Raw genomic sequence first — 17,683 nt, forward strand, 5'->3', positions numbered from 1 at the left:
AGAAGGGACTGCGTTTACTTAACTGCTTTTTTTAAACAACAAAATCAACAGTGCTCCAGCAAATATTTGATGAGTAGCTTCTATACTGAAGTCTCACTACTCAGCAACGGAATTTCATCTGAAGCCAGTAGAAAACCAGAGATGTGAAATATTTATTACAAATTATGTTTTACTATTTACCCTCGTATACATCATCTTGATTTTATTAACACCATAGTAAAGTCACTAGGAAAGCTGTTACCATCATACTAATTTCGTGGATAAAGAAACTGAAGTTCAGAGAAGCCCAGTTGACTGGTTAGGGTCACATAGAGAGCAGGAAGGAACTCAGTACTACAGCTTGGGTGGCAGCACCTCCCTCATGGAACTGTAGCATGCTTTGTCCTATGGGATAAAAGTCACATTATGGCTAGGACCTTTCCCTGTGTTGCTTGTATTGTCCCACCTGTTGTTTTTGTTGACATTCTTTTTTTTGATCCCAGATACCCAAGAGGTATCATCTCTTCTTTGATAGGTACCATGCCTGAGGTGTTTTCACTCAGTGCTAACCACCCAGTCTGGGCCATCTACTCAGGGAGTTATCTTCCTTCTGGTCCACATGCTTCTCAGGCCTGCTCTTCCCTGTCCATGGTCCTGGACTCAGGTCTGCCACTTTGCCTCTCTGGGGAATGGCCACGGTTTCTTCTCCTTAGAAGGCACTCCTCATCCTGAGGTCTCTGCTTGCAAGGAGCCCCATTTCTAAACTCCAAGGCTACTAAGCTGGCTTGGCCTCCAACTTCCAAGCAGCAGTGGTGCAGGATTCTACTTGAATTTTACACCAGGGACTTAGGTAGGAGCCCCCTCCCTACAGGTGGTCAGCTGAATCATGGGATTTTTTTCATCTTCTGAACTAGAAGGAGAAACTTGTGGGTTCAGAACAAGACAAAAATATGAGCCAATTTCTACGAGAGAAGATAGGAAAGGTGAAGTCTACAGGAAACTTTAATTGCTTTATAGGAACAGGAAGAGAATGTAAAGGAGGAAGCTGGCGCTCAGCCTGCCTTGGAGTGAGGAAGGTGGGTGGAGAAGTTCTCTCTTAATCAGAGCCTGGTTGGAAGCCAGGAAAACTGTGGCTTTAGCTGATTGCTGCTTTAATGGTGATTGGGACAGGGAGAACTGTGCAGCAAAAGTGTGTGAGCTGTGCATGTATGTGCACGTGTGTTTACAAGCAAGCAATTGCTGGTGCCTTTGCCTTTCCTGACCAATGGTTGACAGTCCAGGCCTCCAGGTGATAATCAGATTTTCCTTTTACTCCTCAGGCATCTCCACGGCATTTGTGAGGGTAGGTAAGATAGAGGTGATGTCTCTCTTACGTAACTGTTCAAAGTGGATGTTCCCAGTTGGCAGGATGATCTGCTTCATACAGTCATCCAGGGTCACAGGTTCCTTCCATTGTGTTTCTGTGGCATCTTCTAAAGCAGCAGTTCCCAAACTTGGCTACACATTGACCCCAATAGCAGCCAAGTTTAAGAACCACTGTCATGGGGCTTTGCCCTCATCTACATGGTTGAAGTGGAATCACAGGTGCACAGGCCTGGAAATTGCACACGTGGCTTTCACTGACATTCCACTAGTGAAAAATTTGGTCATGGTATATAAGCCCTTAATTATAATGCTATGTGGTAAGTGCTAAGATCCTTACTTGAGCCCAAAGGAGAGGCATCTAAGTCAGCTCTGGGAAGTCAGAGAAGCCTTCTTTGAGGCCATGGCCCTTGGTAGCTCTGGATGACTCTGGGTTGCTTGGTTTGTTTACCTGTTTAATTTCTAGGCTTGGTTTCTTCATTGACAAAATGGAGCTAATAACTGAAACTGCCTCAGAGAGTTGTGAGGGGTATGCAAGGTAAGTCTCACAAAGCACTTAGCACAATGCCTATCTGTGGTTAGCACTGAATACATGTAAGCTGTTCATTACTCTTATTTTCTGGGCTACGTGAGAACTGTGGATATTGCAAGCCTTTATGGGGCTGAGGCACAGCCAAGTCTAGGACTGGATTTTAGTTTCTTCCTTTTGGTTAGTAAATAGGATGAGGCAGCCTGGTATAGCTGCCTGGCAACAGCTGCTGCTGCTGGTGGTCATTGTGGTGGTAGTGTTGGTGCTGTGTGTGTGTGCATGTGTGTTTGTGTATGTGTGTGTGTTGGGCTGCAGGCAGGAATATGGATAGCAGAACTCTGCCTTTTAGGAAGGAAGGGAACAGAGTGATGCCTCCTGTGCCCAGAATCTGACAGTAGAGATTGTTCGGTTGAGCTTGCCTGAGGCCTCCTTGCCTGCTTGGCTCTGAGGGTAGCATGAACCCTCAAGGCAGGCAGGAGCAGGAGGGCATCTTGAGCTTGGGCTGCCCTGATGTCTGCAGTAGGCATAGCTGGAGTCGGCTGACATCTGTCAACTCTGGCTTCATTTTCAATAAGACTCAGCACTGAACTTCCACTAAATCCTTGTTCTCTCTCTCTCTCTCTCTCTCTCTCTCTCTCTCTCTCTCTCACACACACACACACACACACACACATACACACACACACACAGTTGATGTCCCAGACAAATGTGCTTCTGTGTTTTCTGTGCTATGACTGTGCTGTTCTCTGGAACGTGTCTCTCTCCCTGCAGAGCAGCTGGGTCCAGCAGTGCCCTTCCATTCCCAGCACTTTCTCAGTTTTACGATTTCTCTCCCTTTCTCTACTCTCTTCATCTATCAAGATTACACATGAAGAGGAAGGCTTGGGTAAATCGGGGCAGAGTCCAGGGATGCATATGCATTCACTGAGCTTTAAGGGTCGAAATAGTAACTTCTAGGACCCTCTAGCACCTGAGACGTGGGCACACAGGAGACCCATCCTGCTGAGTAGCTAAAAATGTCTATTGGAGGCTCTACAGGTATCAATTCCAGGAGAAGCAAATAAAGAATGGGGTGTGCCTCAGGTCATATCTGAGCCACTTTACTGTTCCCCAGGTCCAGACAGACCTGGCTTAGTTTTTACTTTATTTTATTTTATTTTATTTTTTTGTCCAGAAAGACTTTTAGAGGCAGTGAGAGGGTCTAGCTTTCCCAGACTCTACTATTGCCTCTGACAGATAAGAAGATGGCTTCTCTCCTCTCTCTCCTCTTCCTCCTCCCCAATCAAAGTGCCTCCATAACTGCAATTGTCTTCACACTGGTAACAGCTATGGATGCATTAGTGGCTCTTCTCTCAGTCAAAACACCTTATTCCCAGCTCTCTCCCTCTCCCAAACACCTGCCTGTCAATCCGTTTCAGATGGTTGTCTTCAAAGACTCACAAACCCAAGGAAAAAATTGGGGGAGGGGGTGGGGTGAGGAGAGAGGTAATTTATCTATGTCTGTCACAGCACTCTCCAAACTAAAGAAAGAAATATAAATCATGTTTCCTCTCCATTTGTGGTCACAGCAGCCAGCTCTGCAAGGAGGGAAAGCAAAGGAGAGGGGAAGAAAGGGCCAGGCTAGATCAGGCCAGGGGCCACCTGTGCACCAGCTGTGGGCTCCTCATTTATTTATTTATCATCAGAAATCCTGCCCAGATTTCCCTGCCAAGGGATCACATCTCCCTTGTAAAATGACCCTTGTTAGGCATTTTTGTTTTGTGGGGAAGGAGATGTGTATAAAGGGGTAAGCAAGAAAGACAAAGTACCTGCCCTTGGAGAGCTCAGAGTCTGATGTGGGAGGCTAGGACCTAACAGTGAAATGTGGCTGTTGCACGGTGTGATGGCATCAGGCGGGGGAGCTACCTACACCAGGGAAAGCATCAGAGGAGTTTCCCCAAAGGAAGTGGCAATCAAGGTGAGGTTCAAGGCTGAGGCCAGGAGGAGGCCGCCAGGCAGAAGTGCACATTTGAAAGACTACAAATGCATCAGAGCATGGTTGGTGGGCAGCTTGGAGGTGGTAGAACAATGCGGGATTGTTGGAGCAACCTAGGCAACAGACAATGGACAAGGGGAATACCAATGGAACTTAAGAGAGGGCGGGGAGGGAGCCAGCCCGTGGGCAGTGGAATTAGTAGGACTTGGTGGGTGATTGGATGCAAGGGGCAAGAGAGGGATGCCCAGATTAATGGCTCAGACAACTTTGTAGATGAAAGTGTCATTTTTGAGTCACAGGATACAGTGTAGGGGCAGAATTACACATGGGGTTAGTTGGAGGTCACAGGTGATGCCTTCATCTTGGGCCACTGAGTTGCCTGTGCCAACCTAATGCAGTTGGTCAGTGGACGATTAGATGAACGAAACCCAAGACCACTTGGTTGTTTCAGGAGGCAAACCTGGAGTCAGTTCATGTGTATCAGGGAGTTTGTAATGCTTACCTAGATCTCTCCTTGACCCTGCTGTCCCTCACCTCCCATGTCAGGGCCAGGTATCTCTCCTAGTGTCCTACAGATTCTTCCTCCCTTTCTACAGAACCACATCTCAGGTGGCTGGAAGGCTGGAAGTTTGGGTTTAGTGGTCTGTTTCCTTACTAGATTGTAAACTCCATAAAGGTAAAGACTATGTCTGTCTTGTTCGGTGTTGTATCCTCAGCACCTGTTACATGATAAAGTTTTTACTAATGATTTCTTAGTGAACAAATGTGTGAATGAATGAATGAATGAATGACCTTGTCAATGGGGTGTGCCTCTCAGAGGGTCAGAAATTATGCCAAAGCTACCATGACTCCGGCTCTCACCTGCACTACACCAAGAGTGTCCTGATCAGTGCCTGCGCCTCCACTCTTGCTCATAGTCAATCTGTTTTCCTTACAGGCATCAGAGATCTTGTAAAATATGAATGGGATCATGTGACTCCCCTACTCAAAACCCTCCAAGGCTTTTCACAAGCCTAAGGAAAAAGGCAGAAGGACTTAACAAAGCCTATCAAGATCTGCAGGCCTCAGCCCCTCACCCCTCCATCCTCTGGAAATGTCACTCCTCCTGCTCTCAGGTTGCTCCCACGACACTGATGTCTTTCCCATCTCTGAGCATTTGTGTGCAAATGTGTGCAATTATGTGTGAATTTGTGTACGAGTGTGTGTGTGTGTGTGGGTGGGTGGGTGCGCACACGTGCCTGGAAAACATCTTTCATCTTTTTGCCAGGTTCAGCTTTCAGTCTTGGCTGGCCTCCATTCTAAAGTAAACACCAGCACCCCCTCTCTTTCCTCTCTCCTAGTGCTCTTCACTTTTCCTGCACAAGCCATCAGACAGATGAACATAGCATGTGTCTGCTTATTTGTTTAAAGCCTGTCCTCTCCTGAATTGTGAGCTTCACGTCTACCTGATGTCTATTACAGTATCCAGCACACACTCAGTGTTCACGAAGTATTTGAAGAATGAATGAATGAACATGTCAGTTCAGGTGTAGGGAGGGAAAAAGGCCATGTCAGTCCAGTTGTGTTAGGAGACAGAGGCTCTACCAGTTAGGGTATATTAAGGAGACAAAGACTTTTCAGTCATGCAGTCATCCCTTAATGCACTTAAACATTTATCAAGCGCCTACCATGTGCTAGGGGCTGTGCTAGACTATGGTGACTTAACCATAGACAAGACAGACAAGGTTGCTGACTCTTCGAAGTTTACATTCTAATATCAAGAGAGGGGATACAGACAATACACAAACAGACAAATCAAATTGTTAACTGCTTGGGTTAACACACAGGAAGAAAATAACCAGGATGCTGTGTGGAAGGACATCAGTGCACAAGTGTCAGGGGGTTGGAGGTCTTGCTGGTTGAGATGTTTTGGGGCCTATGCAAAAAGCACAGACACCTTGGGGACAACTGAGTCCCTCTCTTGCTCTTGGCTGACAGGCCTCTCCTGTAGGGCAGACTGTGGGCAGAAGGTGGAGCAGCCATGGGTTGCAGAGCCTGTGGGCTTCTTCTTTCCCTGAATTGACTATGAGGAGCGGAGGCTGAGGCTGGGGGTAACTTATAAGAGAAGGTGGCAAGCTCACACCTCAATTCCTTTACTGTTTCCTTCATATTCACTCTGCTCTTGACATTTTAAGAATAAACACTTTTAGGTTCCATAAAGGCGAAATGCTTTTCAAATCAGAGGCAGGCATTCTGTGAAGCTTGAGGAAAGGACCAGAAGTGACAGATGAATGGGTCTGCTAAGCATTGTGCCCCTGCCCTTGTCCCCACTTTCCTGCACACTTGGCTCTCCCCTGCCCCCACTCCCAGGACAGCTGCCCTGCAGAGGCTTCTGTGCCACCTCCTTCAGTGTAGAGGAGCAGGCAGGAGACATGCCCAGGGCGGCAGGATGGCGTGAGAAGAGAGCCGCACACTGGGCTGCAAGAACAGGCAGCCATCTCGAAGGCCACTGCTGCCTGCTCTGTAGATGGAGGGAGGCCGCACAGCATAAGGGGAATCGCTGGGTCAGATCCCAAAGTGCTTACCCTTTCTGGGCCTCTGTTTTCTTCTTGGAAAACAGGGCTGATGACACAAATAGCAAATGTTTGCTGATTCCTTCTAGATGCTGGGGCCACTCTAAGGACTTCGCATGAGTGATCACAGTTTGTCCTCACAGCATCCCTGGGAGATGGGGACCAGGCCTCCCCATATGGCTGGTGAGGGGCTCCAGCGTCACACAGTTTGAAGCATGTGCCCAGAGTCACTCGGTTGGTAGGTGGAGGAGCAGTTTGACCCAGAGCCTACACTCTTAACAAGGAACACCTCCCTTAGTTGGTGTTTGTGAAGGAGAATGGAAGTGAGATATTGCAAGGAAAAAGTCTGCTCAACAAAGGTCACCTCCTTGTATCACCTCTAGTCAAAAGCATTTCCCCCTTTGCCCTCCAGTGCTGCTCACATTTTCTTCATTACAGGCACTTTCCTTGAGTTTGGCCATTGCTGGTTTTAGAACAGGAACCCTCAAGAATTTTGGCTCATGAACTCCTATAAGAAATTAGAAAAACCCCTTCGTATTTTAAGTTGACGCATAAATTTTGTCATTAGGAGTTTAAATAATTTTATAAGGTGTTTTCCCCAGGTTATTATAAATGTTACCACTTCATAATAAAATTTCTACGGCACTGTTTTAGACGTGTCAGAAGGAAATTCAAAATCGTAGCACTTTGATACCTACCATCATCTACATAAAAGCAACAGCAACAAAAAACAAGCTCTTCTTTAACAGTTGGGGATTTTACTATTCTTTTTTCCTCCTTGAATTCCATTTGACTTTCCTACAGAATTTTAGTGTACTACTATATATTCCTCTTTTTTTTTTTTTTTTTTTTTTGGTGAGACAGAGTCTCACTCTGTTGCCCAAGCTGGAGTGCAGTGGCACAATATCAGCTCAGTGCAATCTCTGCCTCCTGGGTTCAAGTGATTCTCTTGCCTCAGCCTCCCTAGTAGCTGGGACTACAGGTGCGCACCACCACCATGCCTGGCTAATTTTTCTACTTTTAGTAGAGATGGGGTTTCACCATGTTGGCCAGGCTGGTCTTGAACTCCTAACATCAAGTGACCCACCCGCCTTGGCCTCCCAAAGTACTGGGATTACAGGCGTGAGCCACTGTGCCCAGCCCCACTACTATATATTCTTATGCTTTAAAGTCTTTCATTGATTATCCTATCATATATTAATATATAAGAAAACTAATTTTAAAAAACAATTTCTGTGACCATAGGCTCTAAATGGTAAAGTAGTTTTCTACTTGAAATACTATTATACTAATTAGTATTACATAATTGATCAAAACAACATAATATATAAAAATTTTGGTGAATATATTGACTATGTAAAGTAAAATATTCTGGAAAATGTCTCTTAATGAGAGACATGAGGCTTCTTTTTATAATTAATTTGTGTGTCCATGGATGAATATTAATTATTGCTACCACATTCATAACAAAAGCTGAGAAGCCATATTGAATCGCTAGTAAATGGGAGTCTTATCACAGAATACTTATTAATAATTGTTGTTAAGTGCATTATTTACAATAGAATCCACAAGATATTTTCATTAAATTAATCTAAATCTCATAAGCTTATGGTAGGAATGAATAAATGAGCAGAGATGTGGCCCACAGTAGGGAGGAGTTTGCGCCCAAGTGAAAAATGAACATGGATACAGCTCACATCTGTGTTCCTAGGACTTGGGGGTGTAATGTTGAACATCTGGAAGTAAGTGTGTGACTTTTCACCTTTTCTTCCTTGAAATCATGCAAAATATGTAACTGAGACAGGGGGAGACAGGGGGAGCCATGGGTGAATAAGCGTCACCCACCAAGTTCTTGCTCGTTATTGCAAAGGGTGAAAATGAAGAGTGTGTGCTTCATAGGAGACTGATGCTTCCCAGCTAGCTTTTTACAAATCTCCAACCTTCCAATTCTAACTTACATGGAACCTTGTCATGAATTCGCTACCTGGATGAAATATGCTTCCTTCAGCATTTCTTCCTGGTGCTCTTGATGCTCTCTGCTTGCCCACAGGAGTTGAGGAAGGGAAAGGTGGGGTTTTAAATTAAAGCTCATTATTCCCCTCAACCCAGGAACTTAGAATATGCCAACATGCCATTTCTTATCATTAACAGAAATGTGGTGAGACAAGGAAAGTTGGGAACATGAGCAGATTTACAGTGACTTGAAATTAAGGGGGCTTCATGGACACTGACTGGGGCAGGTACTTGGAGTGGTTCTGCAATCTGCATTTCATGCTCCTATTTGGAGAGCATGGAAAGCTAACTATATGTTCGGTGCTCCCTTGCATGTAGCATTGGGGTTAGAATTAATCTCTGCTACTTGACACACCTGTGAGAGATTTAGGAAGGGTAAGTGAGACAGAAACATCCTTCCCGAGCCCTCTACTGGCTTCCCCTGGTCAGGAAGGTTGGAATTTTCCTGCAACACGTTCCAGTGTTTATCCTCCAGCTTTCTGTGTGACAAGGAACAGTCACGACATTGGCAACTTTTTGATGTCACTGTCTAATTCCTGGACCATGGTTTTAGGTCTAATCTCCAGTTTCCTGGTGTGCAGGGGCTGGTCAGCAGTGATGAGCATGGCTCCAAGGGTGGCTCAGAGGAGCACCCTGTGGATGATGAGACCTCTACTGCTCTAGAAATCATTCCCAGGGCCGCAGCTAGAACCTGCACTTGCAGCCTTTCTAGTAATTTTGTGAGTACCTAGTTCCTTGCACAAAATCATTTTGTGCTTAAAATACCTTGAAAGGTTTCTGTTCCCTGCCCTAAATCCTGCCTGGTATATTGATATTTTGCATCATCTCTTTTCTTGATGTTCACAAGGTTTTTTATCTTTGTGCAAATTATGTGTGATAGAAAGATTTGGAACAGGTGAGGGGAATGCTTTTCTTTTCTAAAATGGGAGTAAGATGATTATGAAAGGGGTAGTGGGAAATTAGGAACAGCTCAATGGAAACCTGTTGCATGGCAGGTCAGTTCTAGGAAAAAGTGTGTCAGATGTGGAAATTGATTCCCTTCAATGGGCAGCCATGCCCTCTATCTCTTTGGAAAGTCTTCATGTGTCTCTAGATGTACCCTAGCTTGGAGACTTGATGTTCTTTTAAAAAAATTGCAGAAACTCTTACAGGAAAACCAAGACACTCAGCTGTCAGTCAATAACCCTTCAGTGTGTATTGGTGGATTACTGCAGTTTCAGAGGAACAAATGGCTTTGATTTTGATTTGGCGGGTTGGAGGGGAGCAAGGAATGAGGGTAGAGTTTGATGTATGCAGAGGGAGTCTAGGGAAGCCCTAGAGCAACTAGTGGGAGGAAGGGAGCTTTTATTAGAACTATATTTGACTAATCAGTGTACCACAATATTTAATGTCCATCTGGTGCCTGGGACATACTAGTGCTCAGTCGGTATTTGTTCATTGAATGCATGAATGTTTCCAAAGATTGGAGGAGGCATTAAATAATGAGAGGCCAACACTGCCCATTTCAAAACCACCTTTAGAAGACACTTAGTGAGTGACAGCCCACAGTAGTGGAAATAAAGGCTTTGGGGACCTAAGGTCTAGCCCCAGCCTAGGTTACAAGCAGTGCAGCACTGAGGAGTTACTTAACCTCACAAAAGTTCTTTCCTTTCAATACAGAAAAAAGAGAATGCTAAGGTATTCGAATTATGGAATTGTTGTGAAGAGTAAATGAAACAATGTAGGTGGAAGAAATACTTAGTACATTTGGAGGCACAATATATATACAGTGATATAATTTTGTTCAAAAATGTGAATCTTAGTGTGTGCATTTTATTTTTAAAATGTATATGTTATTCAAAGATAGTAGAATATGTTGATGTGTAACTGTTCAAATAGATTTTATTTTTATAGGAAGGGCAACATTGAGGTAGAACAAGCACAGGTGGGCTAAAGCAAGAGCAAGGAGGATTGAGGTTAGACAGCAAACAAATTCTTGGCAGGAATATTATAAAGCCTGGGGCAGGTGGCAGAGAGGCCTGCTGGCTTTACTCCTAGGGGCCAGGGGTCCTGTCATGGTGCCAGGAATTGAACTGCTCAGAGGACTCCTTAGTGTTCATCTACCCTCAGGCTTCTTGATGAGAGGTTTGGCTATTTCTCTGCTAGGGGCTGGAGCCAGTTTCCTGGTTCTGAATTTTCTCTTCCATTGTGTCTGTCATTCTAACACGTTGCACCCACTTGCTCCATGACAATCAGTATAAACTATTTAATGTTTGATGCAGGGCGGACACCCAAGCTCTTGGCTCTCTGGAGCCACTTATAAATGCTTGATGGTTTTCTAAATTTATGTCATTTTTGGGTTGCTTTCTCTGTTTCGTCCAGATAAGCCACCTAGGCTCTGTCTGGCCAGTGTTTGGACAGTGGAGGCAGGGTGGCTGCTCCTAAATTCTGCACATCCCTTGGCCCACCCAGTGAAAGAGAGACAGACGGACAGATGGAGAGGCAGGCATACGGATACATAGGTGTCTGTCATTTCTACTTATCTGCATCCTTAAAGAGCAACTGAGAGCAATGTTAAAATTAGATTCTACTAAAGGCAGTTGGAGTTGAGGAAATTAGTTGAATGCTTCCTCGGTAATTGTCGGTGAGGATGTGAAGGGTGTGCTGTACCTGAGAAAAGCTGATAATAAACAACATGGCAAGCCAGAAATAAACACCCAGCTCTGTGTTTTCTTCTTTCTCTCAGAGGCTCCTTTGCAAGCCTGTGTTTGTCTTTTTTCCTGCTTCATTTCATTTTTTCCTGAGGACAGTAGCAAAGATGACCACTGATATCCACTAACCCATGACAGAAGGGAGTCCTTGGCTAGGAACAGATTCTATTATATTTACTGAGTGTCCAAGTCTCTGAGCTCAGCTTGAGGAGCCAGATGTGGGTCCTGACCCTTTAGGTACAAAGTAGGCATGGTAGATATGCACATAAATAACTGTAATTCAAGATAGAAAGTGATCCAAGAGGCAAAACCAAAATGCAATGGGAGTGCAGAGGAGAAAGCCATCAGAGAAACCTCCCTCTGGAGGTGTCCTCCTAACTGGGCCTGGAACAGTGGGGAGGGTTTGGACATAATAGTTTTGAATATAACACAGTGTGAACTAATCAGTGCTTCAGTTTAGATGGTTTCTAGAAGCACAAAATGGAAATAAGGCTAGAATGAAAGAGGAAACTGAGGCATGGGGGCCTTGAATGCTGGGCTAAGTCATGATAAGGAATTTACTGATGGGCAGCGGGGAGCTCTTGAAGGCTTCTAAATATGAGTGACAAGTTTAGAACTGGGCTTCAGGAAGGATTGTATGGTGGCAGGGTTCTGGGACAGCTGGAAGCAGAAGAGATAAGAGGCAGGGAGAATAGAGGTGATAAACTTGAAATGGGCAGTGGCACGGGCCTGGGGACAGGGCCTCCCATCTAAGTCCTGGGCAGAGAGTCTTGGCAGCTACCAGGATGTTAGGCGACTTACAGCAGCCAGAGGATCCTGATGGCCCACGGAATAACATGACCACCACTTGGCCGATTCTCCAAGCACTGCATGATGCTGTGTTCTGTTTCAGGGATGTGGTCATCTCAACATGCACCACTCAAAACGCAGATCCCACATGCATTATGTCACCTCCAGGTGCTGCACTGACTGTATCTCCAACCTTTTGCCCTGCCCCAGCCTCTATCACCAATGTAGGTACTTTATAATTCCATCTCTAAACGAGATGACAGCTGAGTAGAAATACTTGACAGCCCCAGAGGATGAGGCTTTCAATTCTGGTTCTGGAGTTCTCTGGGGAAAGGCTTGCAGAATCTATGCAACAGTGTGGCAGCGGAGGGGGGATTAGAAAGCCAGGCTTGCCCCCATGAAGGCAGAACCTGAGGGCGGGGCTTGTGTTTGCTGTAGTGTCTCCCTTCCCCTCCACCCCTCCCTAAAGAGAGTGTTCATGATGCTGTGCTAACAGAAACCACTGCTCACCGCTGTTGGGCTTCAGCAGATGATAAAATGACAGGAAGATTGTACCACGTTCTCCAAAAAGGCCCCCTGGGGAGGCTGTTGAGCGAGGGTGATTGATTCGGTTAGATTGTGATGTGTTATTTAGGTAGAAGACAGGGGAGCTAGGAGAATGGAGGAAAACAGAAAGCGAAGGCAGAAAAAATAGTAGAAGAGAAGAGCCCTTTTTCACCACGTAGACGTGGGCTCTGGTTGTTCTAGATTGGGGTTCACTTGCCCATGACCGGGAGAGAGGGCAGGGACCTTGGTCAATCAGCAGCCCCCAAGAGACCTGGAAGACAAGGAGCGCGCGAGTGGTGGTATCATTCTGGGAGGCTCCGATGCAAGAAACTCTGTCTGTGGACACTGCTGTCCTGAAAGGGTTAATGCACTTAATTAAGAGGGTGGTGCTCCAGATTCAAATGAGGAGAAATCAACTATGCTGAACAAGAAGCTGGACTAGAGGGCCAAAGGCCTGGGCCGGGAAAGCAAGCCCCTGGTACAGGCAACACCTGCAGAGCGGAAGGGAGTGGGAGTGAGGAGGGAATCGAGTGCTTCCGGCAGTGCTGGCTAAATGGTGGAAGGCGCAATGGAGCTTCTTCCTCTTACCCTCAGCAAGAACTTCAGGAACTGCTCCAGCTGAGATCGGGAGTGGAAACAGAAAGACAGAGAGGAAGGGAAGGAGGGAGATGGAGCATAACTGTGCTAATAAAAAGGGAGCCCTGAAAAGGTAAGGGGCAGGTGAGCATGGGGGCTCACTTTGAGTAGCCCCAGGTTAGGGTTTTATTAGGGTCTTTCCTTTCCCTCCCAGGCTACACTGTGGAGATATTGTTTGGAGAGAGGATGGCTGATGTAGAAATCTTGTTCAGAGAAGAGTTGGGGACAGCAAGTGCCATGTCCCTTCCCCATGGGGGATCTGAACCAGAGACTGTGGCTTAAGCTCCTCAGGGAGCGACTTAGAAAGAAAACAAAGAAAAATACAGTGGCTCACGCCTGTAATCCCAGCACTTTGGGAGGCCAAGGCGGGCAGATCACGAGGTCAGGAGATCGAGACCATCCTGGCTAACATGGTGAAACCCCATCTCTACTAAAAATACAAAAAATTAGCCAGGCGTGGTGGCGGGCGCCTGTAGTCCCAGCTACTCGGGAGGCTGAGGCAGGAGAATGGCGTGAACCCGGGAGGCGGAGCTTGCAGTGAGCCCAGACGGCGCCACTGGACTCCAGCCTGGGCGACAGAGCGAGACTCCATCTCAAAAAAAAAAAAAAAAAAAAAAAATTGCTTCACAGAGATAAAGCAAGATTCTGAGAGAGAGATGTGAGGGAGCCCCTGGGAACACATCGGTAGAGCCCTTGCCGAACGCCCAGACATGCCTTGCTGCAAGGACTGGGTTGGAGCAATGGCAGAGGACAGGACCAAATGGTCTTCTGTTGCAGTAGTGAGGTTGCTTCTTACGTCTCCTCTAGATTCTTAAATTTTCTTCTTAACAGTGTCGGCTCCTAGAGTCTCTCTGGGTGAGACAAAGATAACAATGTCACTTTGTAAGGAGGACCCTTTGCTACTGCAGACCTGCTCCAGGCTAATGGTGACAACACAGGATAGACAGAGACATGGAAGGATCTGAGGTTAAACTCATAGCCTGCAGAGAGCATGAACTCCCCTCCAGAGAAAAGATGGAGGTGTGTGGGAGGTGTATGTGTGTGTGTGTGTTGGAGAGGGGAGGGGAGTTGAGAGAATGCGTTGAGTGAGAGAAATGGAGGAAATAAATTAGGAGAGCCAGAACAGTCTGGAGATTTTTGGGAAAAGAGTTGGAAAACTGGGATGAGAGAAGCGTCACATACTTCTGCCACTACCCACATACACCATTATGCAAATCAAAAGAAGCCATTCCTTCTTCAAGACACTTGAGTAGCATCTGCCAGAAGATTCCTACAATAAATATATATCTGTTATGCTACAGATGTGAATGGCGTCCCCTGGGTTGTGCAGTGCACAACCTGCATAGCTGTATACTGCACCTCTGCTGCTGGATGTGGTAGGAATTTGTGGAAACAGACTAGTAAACAGGGCTTTTAGAATGCTTTTCTCTGTGTGATGTGATATATGTTCCCCTTTGCCATCTCTTCAAGAACCTTTAGGGGAAAAATTACACTGCTTTTTCAAAGCGTTTGGAGTTAGATTTGTTTTTCTTTTTAATGTGTCACTGTATGAAACCAAGCCTTAGGGCTGAAGCAGTATGGCTGAGATATATTTAGATGACACTCATTTGCCCACACAGAAATGAGTCTGCATAGGGTGTGCCCTCGAAGACTGACAACCATTTGGTCTCAGTGTTACAATAATCAGTCTCTAAAGCCCAGGGTTCCTCTTCTGTCGGGAGGCCATCAGGTAAGGGAGCGCTTCAGGGTCTGTCCTCCAGGATCTCTTTCTTGTCCACAGTTTCAATGTCAGAAGCTAAATCACAGAGAACAGAAATCATGATGAGCTGAGCTTCTGAGGCAAAGTGGGGGAGATGCTTCAAACCCTGGCTGTCAATTCAGGGGCTGGGGGGAGAGAATCTGAATTACACAGGCAAAGTGAGTGTGGGAGGGTCTTGAATCCAGAAAAGCGGCAAACCAGGAGTAACCAGGCAGGTGGGCAGAGGGTGGCTGGCATTCTGGAGCTGTCGGCTGGTGCCTGCAGCAATCTTTGGAGCAGTCCCAGCATGGGCGCGTGTGGGCTGTGCAGGGACAAACAGGCAGAGGAGAGTGGCAGGACTGTGCATGGCCCCCTCACTGCTGCTGAGACCTGCTTTCTGCCAGGGAACTCCTCGGGTGGTTGCAGGGGGCAGGCTGGCTAGAAACACTTTGGGAGCAGATGTCTCGGGGAAAGGCAGCATTTCTCAAAGTTGGTTGGACGTCTGCCAGCCTGCCTCCTGGCCCATGTCACAGCCCCCTAGGCTCTGTGACCTTTCACCCTTGGCCCCCAGTTCCCCTGCATGAGGCCAGGGAGAGGAGGGAGCAAGGGAAGGGGTCAGAGCTATGAATCTTTCCAGCTGGCTAGGAGGGATTATCACCGCATAATAAATCCAGGGCCAGGCGTGTTTATGAGGCTCTCGGAAGCTGCAGGAACAATATCATTTAGAAAACATTTATGCTCACGAGGCGAAGGCAATCCCACCCCCTTCCCTTATTTATGAGGCATGTTGGGTAATTAAGTGAGAGCTGGGAAGGGAGGTGGTTGGGAGAAGATCACCCCTAAATAATCCTGCCTGGTGAAGCCACCATCTGGGCTGTTGTGCAGCAAGGATGGCCCCCATATGGTTGGATAGTTTATGAGCAGTGCAGTGATCCAGGGGCTAAGGAAGAAATGCTTAAGAAATATAAGTAGACTCACACAGATGTGGTCTGAGCTCCAGGAGGACAGAGACCACAACTTATTCATTGTTATAACCCTGGAACCCATCACAGTGTCTGGCATATGGTACTTGCTTAATGTACATTGTTGAATAAATTCATTCATCCATGCACTGGAGAACAATTTGACAGGTGTCTATATGTGCCAGATTCTGCACTTGATACACACTGCTTTGTAACAATGAACAAGACAGACACAGCTTCTGCCTTCATGCAGCTTATAATTTACCAGTGGAATCAAACATCAAAGAAATAATAACTCAAACAAATATTTCACTGCGGTGGATTTGCCTTTCCCCACCCACAGCAGTTAAGGAAAAAGGGGGAAAATGAATGAATTAAGGGTAATTGGGCATAACGCCTTGCAAAGCCAACCTTAACATAAGGTTGCTTAATAACTAAGTCAAGGTCAAAACAAAGGCACTCTTTCAGCATAAAAAGATTGAAAAGTTACGTTGGCAGGAGGGCTATCCCTCATGGGTAGACCTGACGAAAGCCTTCAGCTAGTTAACTTAGTCTCTGATTTGTTCACATTTTGGTTTGTTTTATGATATTTCTCCATGAACAAGAAAAGGACAACTAGAAAAGGGAGGTGGAGGTGGAAGCAAGCTGCCACCGGAGTCATTAACTGGTTGGATGTTCTCTCTGCAATCCTCTGCTTCAGGACTCAAAACTTCCTCCTCATTCCCATCCTGTCACTTGCAGCAGAAACTATTGCCTTGGGACTTGCCAGAGACCTGAAGATTCCTGAACTCAAGGTGGGGCATTCCTGAACTCAAGGTGGGGCATTGCCTTTGAGGAACTGAAGCCATGTAACTGAGTAGGCTAGTCTTGGTTTTCAGAATGTGAGCCATAGAACCAGGATAATGCATTAGTCATGGTCCATTGAGCTAATACAAAAATACTCAAGTATATTCCAAAATATATTTTTCTATATCTGAAGATAATATGAGTCTGTAGGCACCCATTAAACCTATAAAGTATGCACCCACTGCCAATGCGATTGACCTATCGGAAAGATTGTGTACTTGGGAGCGTAGGCATGCATCTTTGCAAGTGTGGAGGTGTGTTGGTTATCACGAGTGAGAACTGGTGAGTGGGATTCAGAGCCCGAGTCCTACCTGAAGTGACTGGGAGACTGTGGTACTGTGCCTCCAAGGTGGCAACCATCAATGCTTCCTTCCCTGTGTGCACATCCAGAGATGAGATTGACGCCTCCTCTCCCCTTAGACATGGCTGGACTTACCAACATGCTTGGTAAGTCCAGAATGCAGCTGTGTGACTTTGGGGATTTGGAGGCTCGGTCACAGAAGTCGCAGCTTCCCCACGTGCCTCTTCGTCTGCTTGCTTTTGAACATTTCCTCATGGGCACCAGCCTTGAGGGCCATGCTGTGAGAAGCTGAAGCCGCTGGAGAGGTCCCTGAAGAAGTGCAGAGACAGAGAGGAGCAGAGGACCCAGGAGGCACCGGAAGCAGGTGTGAGGAACCATCTTGTAAGTGGATCCTGCCCCACATGACACTGTGAGATTCAGAGATGAATGGCCCAGCCAATTTCTTCCCAAATTCCTAAACCATACAATTGTGAGCTAAATAAAACTGTTGTTTTAAGTCACTATGTTTTAGGATAATTTCTTCTGCAGCAAGGGATAACCGGAAAGAGACCCACAAAGCTCAAAGCCCATTGTGCTAGGCTCCTGACCCATCTGAACACTGAGCGGGCACTGAGCGGGCTCTGAGCGGGCTCTGAGCAGACTCACTTGGCCTGAGGCTCCTCTATTGAGAAGCAGCTGTTTTAGCAGAGCCCTCCCAATTCTGGAAGAACAGAGGCCAACTCCTCCCACTCACAACCCCCTGGCCCTGGCTACTGCTGCCCCTCT

The 17,683-nt window shown here is 46.4% G+C and overlaps 1 long non-coding RNA gene across 1 annotated transcript in view; it reads left to right on the forward strand.

Annotated features, from left to right (window-relative positions):
• Positions 1 to 17,431, forward strand: part of LOC129393409 (uncharacterized) — a 90,705-nt gene extending 73,274 nt beyond the window's left edge. Inside the window, exon 3 of the long non-coding RNA XR_008620263.1 lies at positions 16,472 to 17,431. This is a non-coding gene — a long non-coding RNA (uncharacterized LOC129393409). The remainder of the gene's footprint in view (positions 1 to 16,471) is intronic.
• The last annotated feature ends 252 nt before the right edge of the window (positions 17,432 to 17,683 follow it).

The sequence above is a fragment of the Pan paniscus genome, chromosome 9 (genome assembly GCF_029289425.2).
Source record: "Pan paniscus chromosome 9, NHGRI_mPanPan1-v2.0_pri, whole genome shotgun sequence".
NCBI lineage: Eukaryota > Metazoa > Chordata > Mammalia > Primates > Hominidae > Pan > Pan paniscus.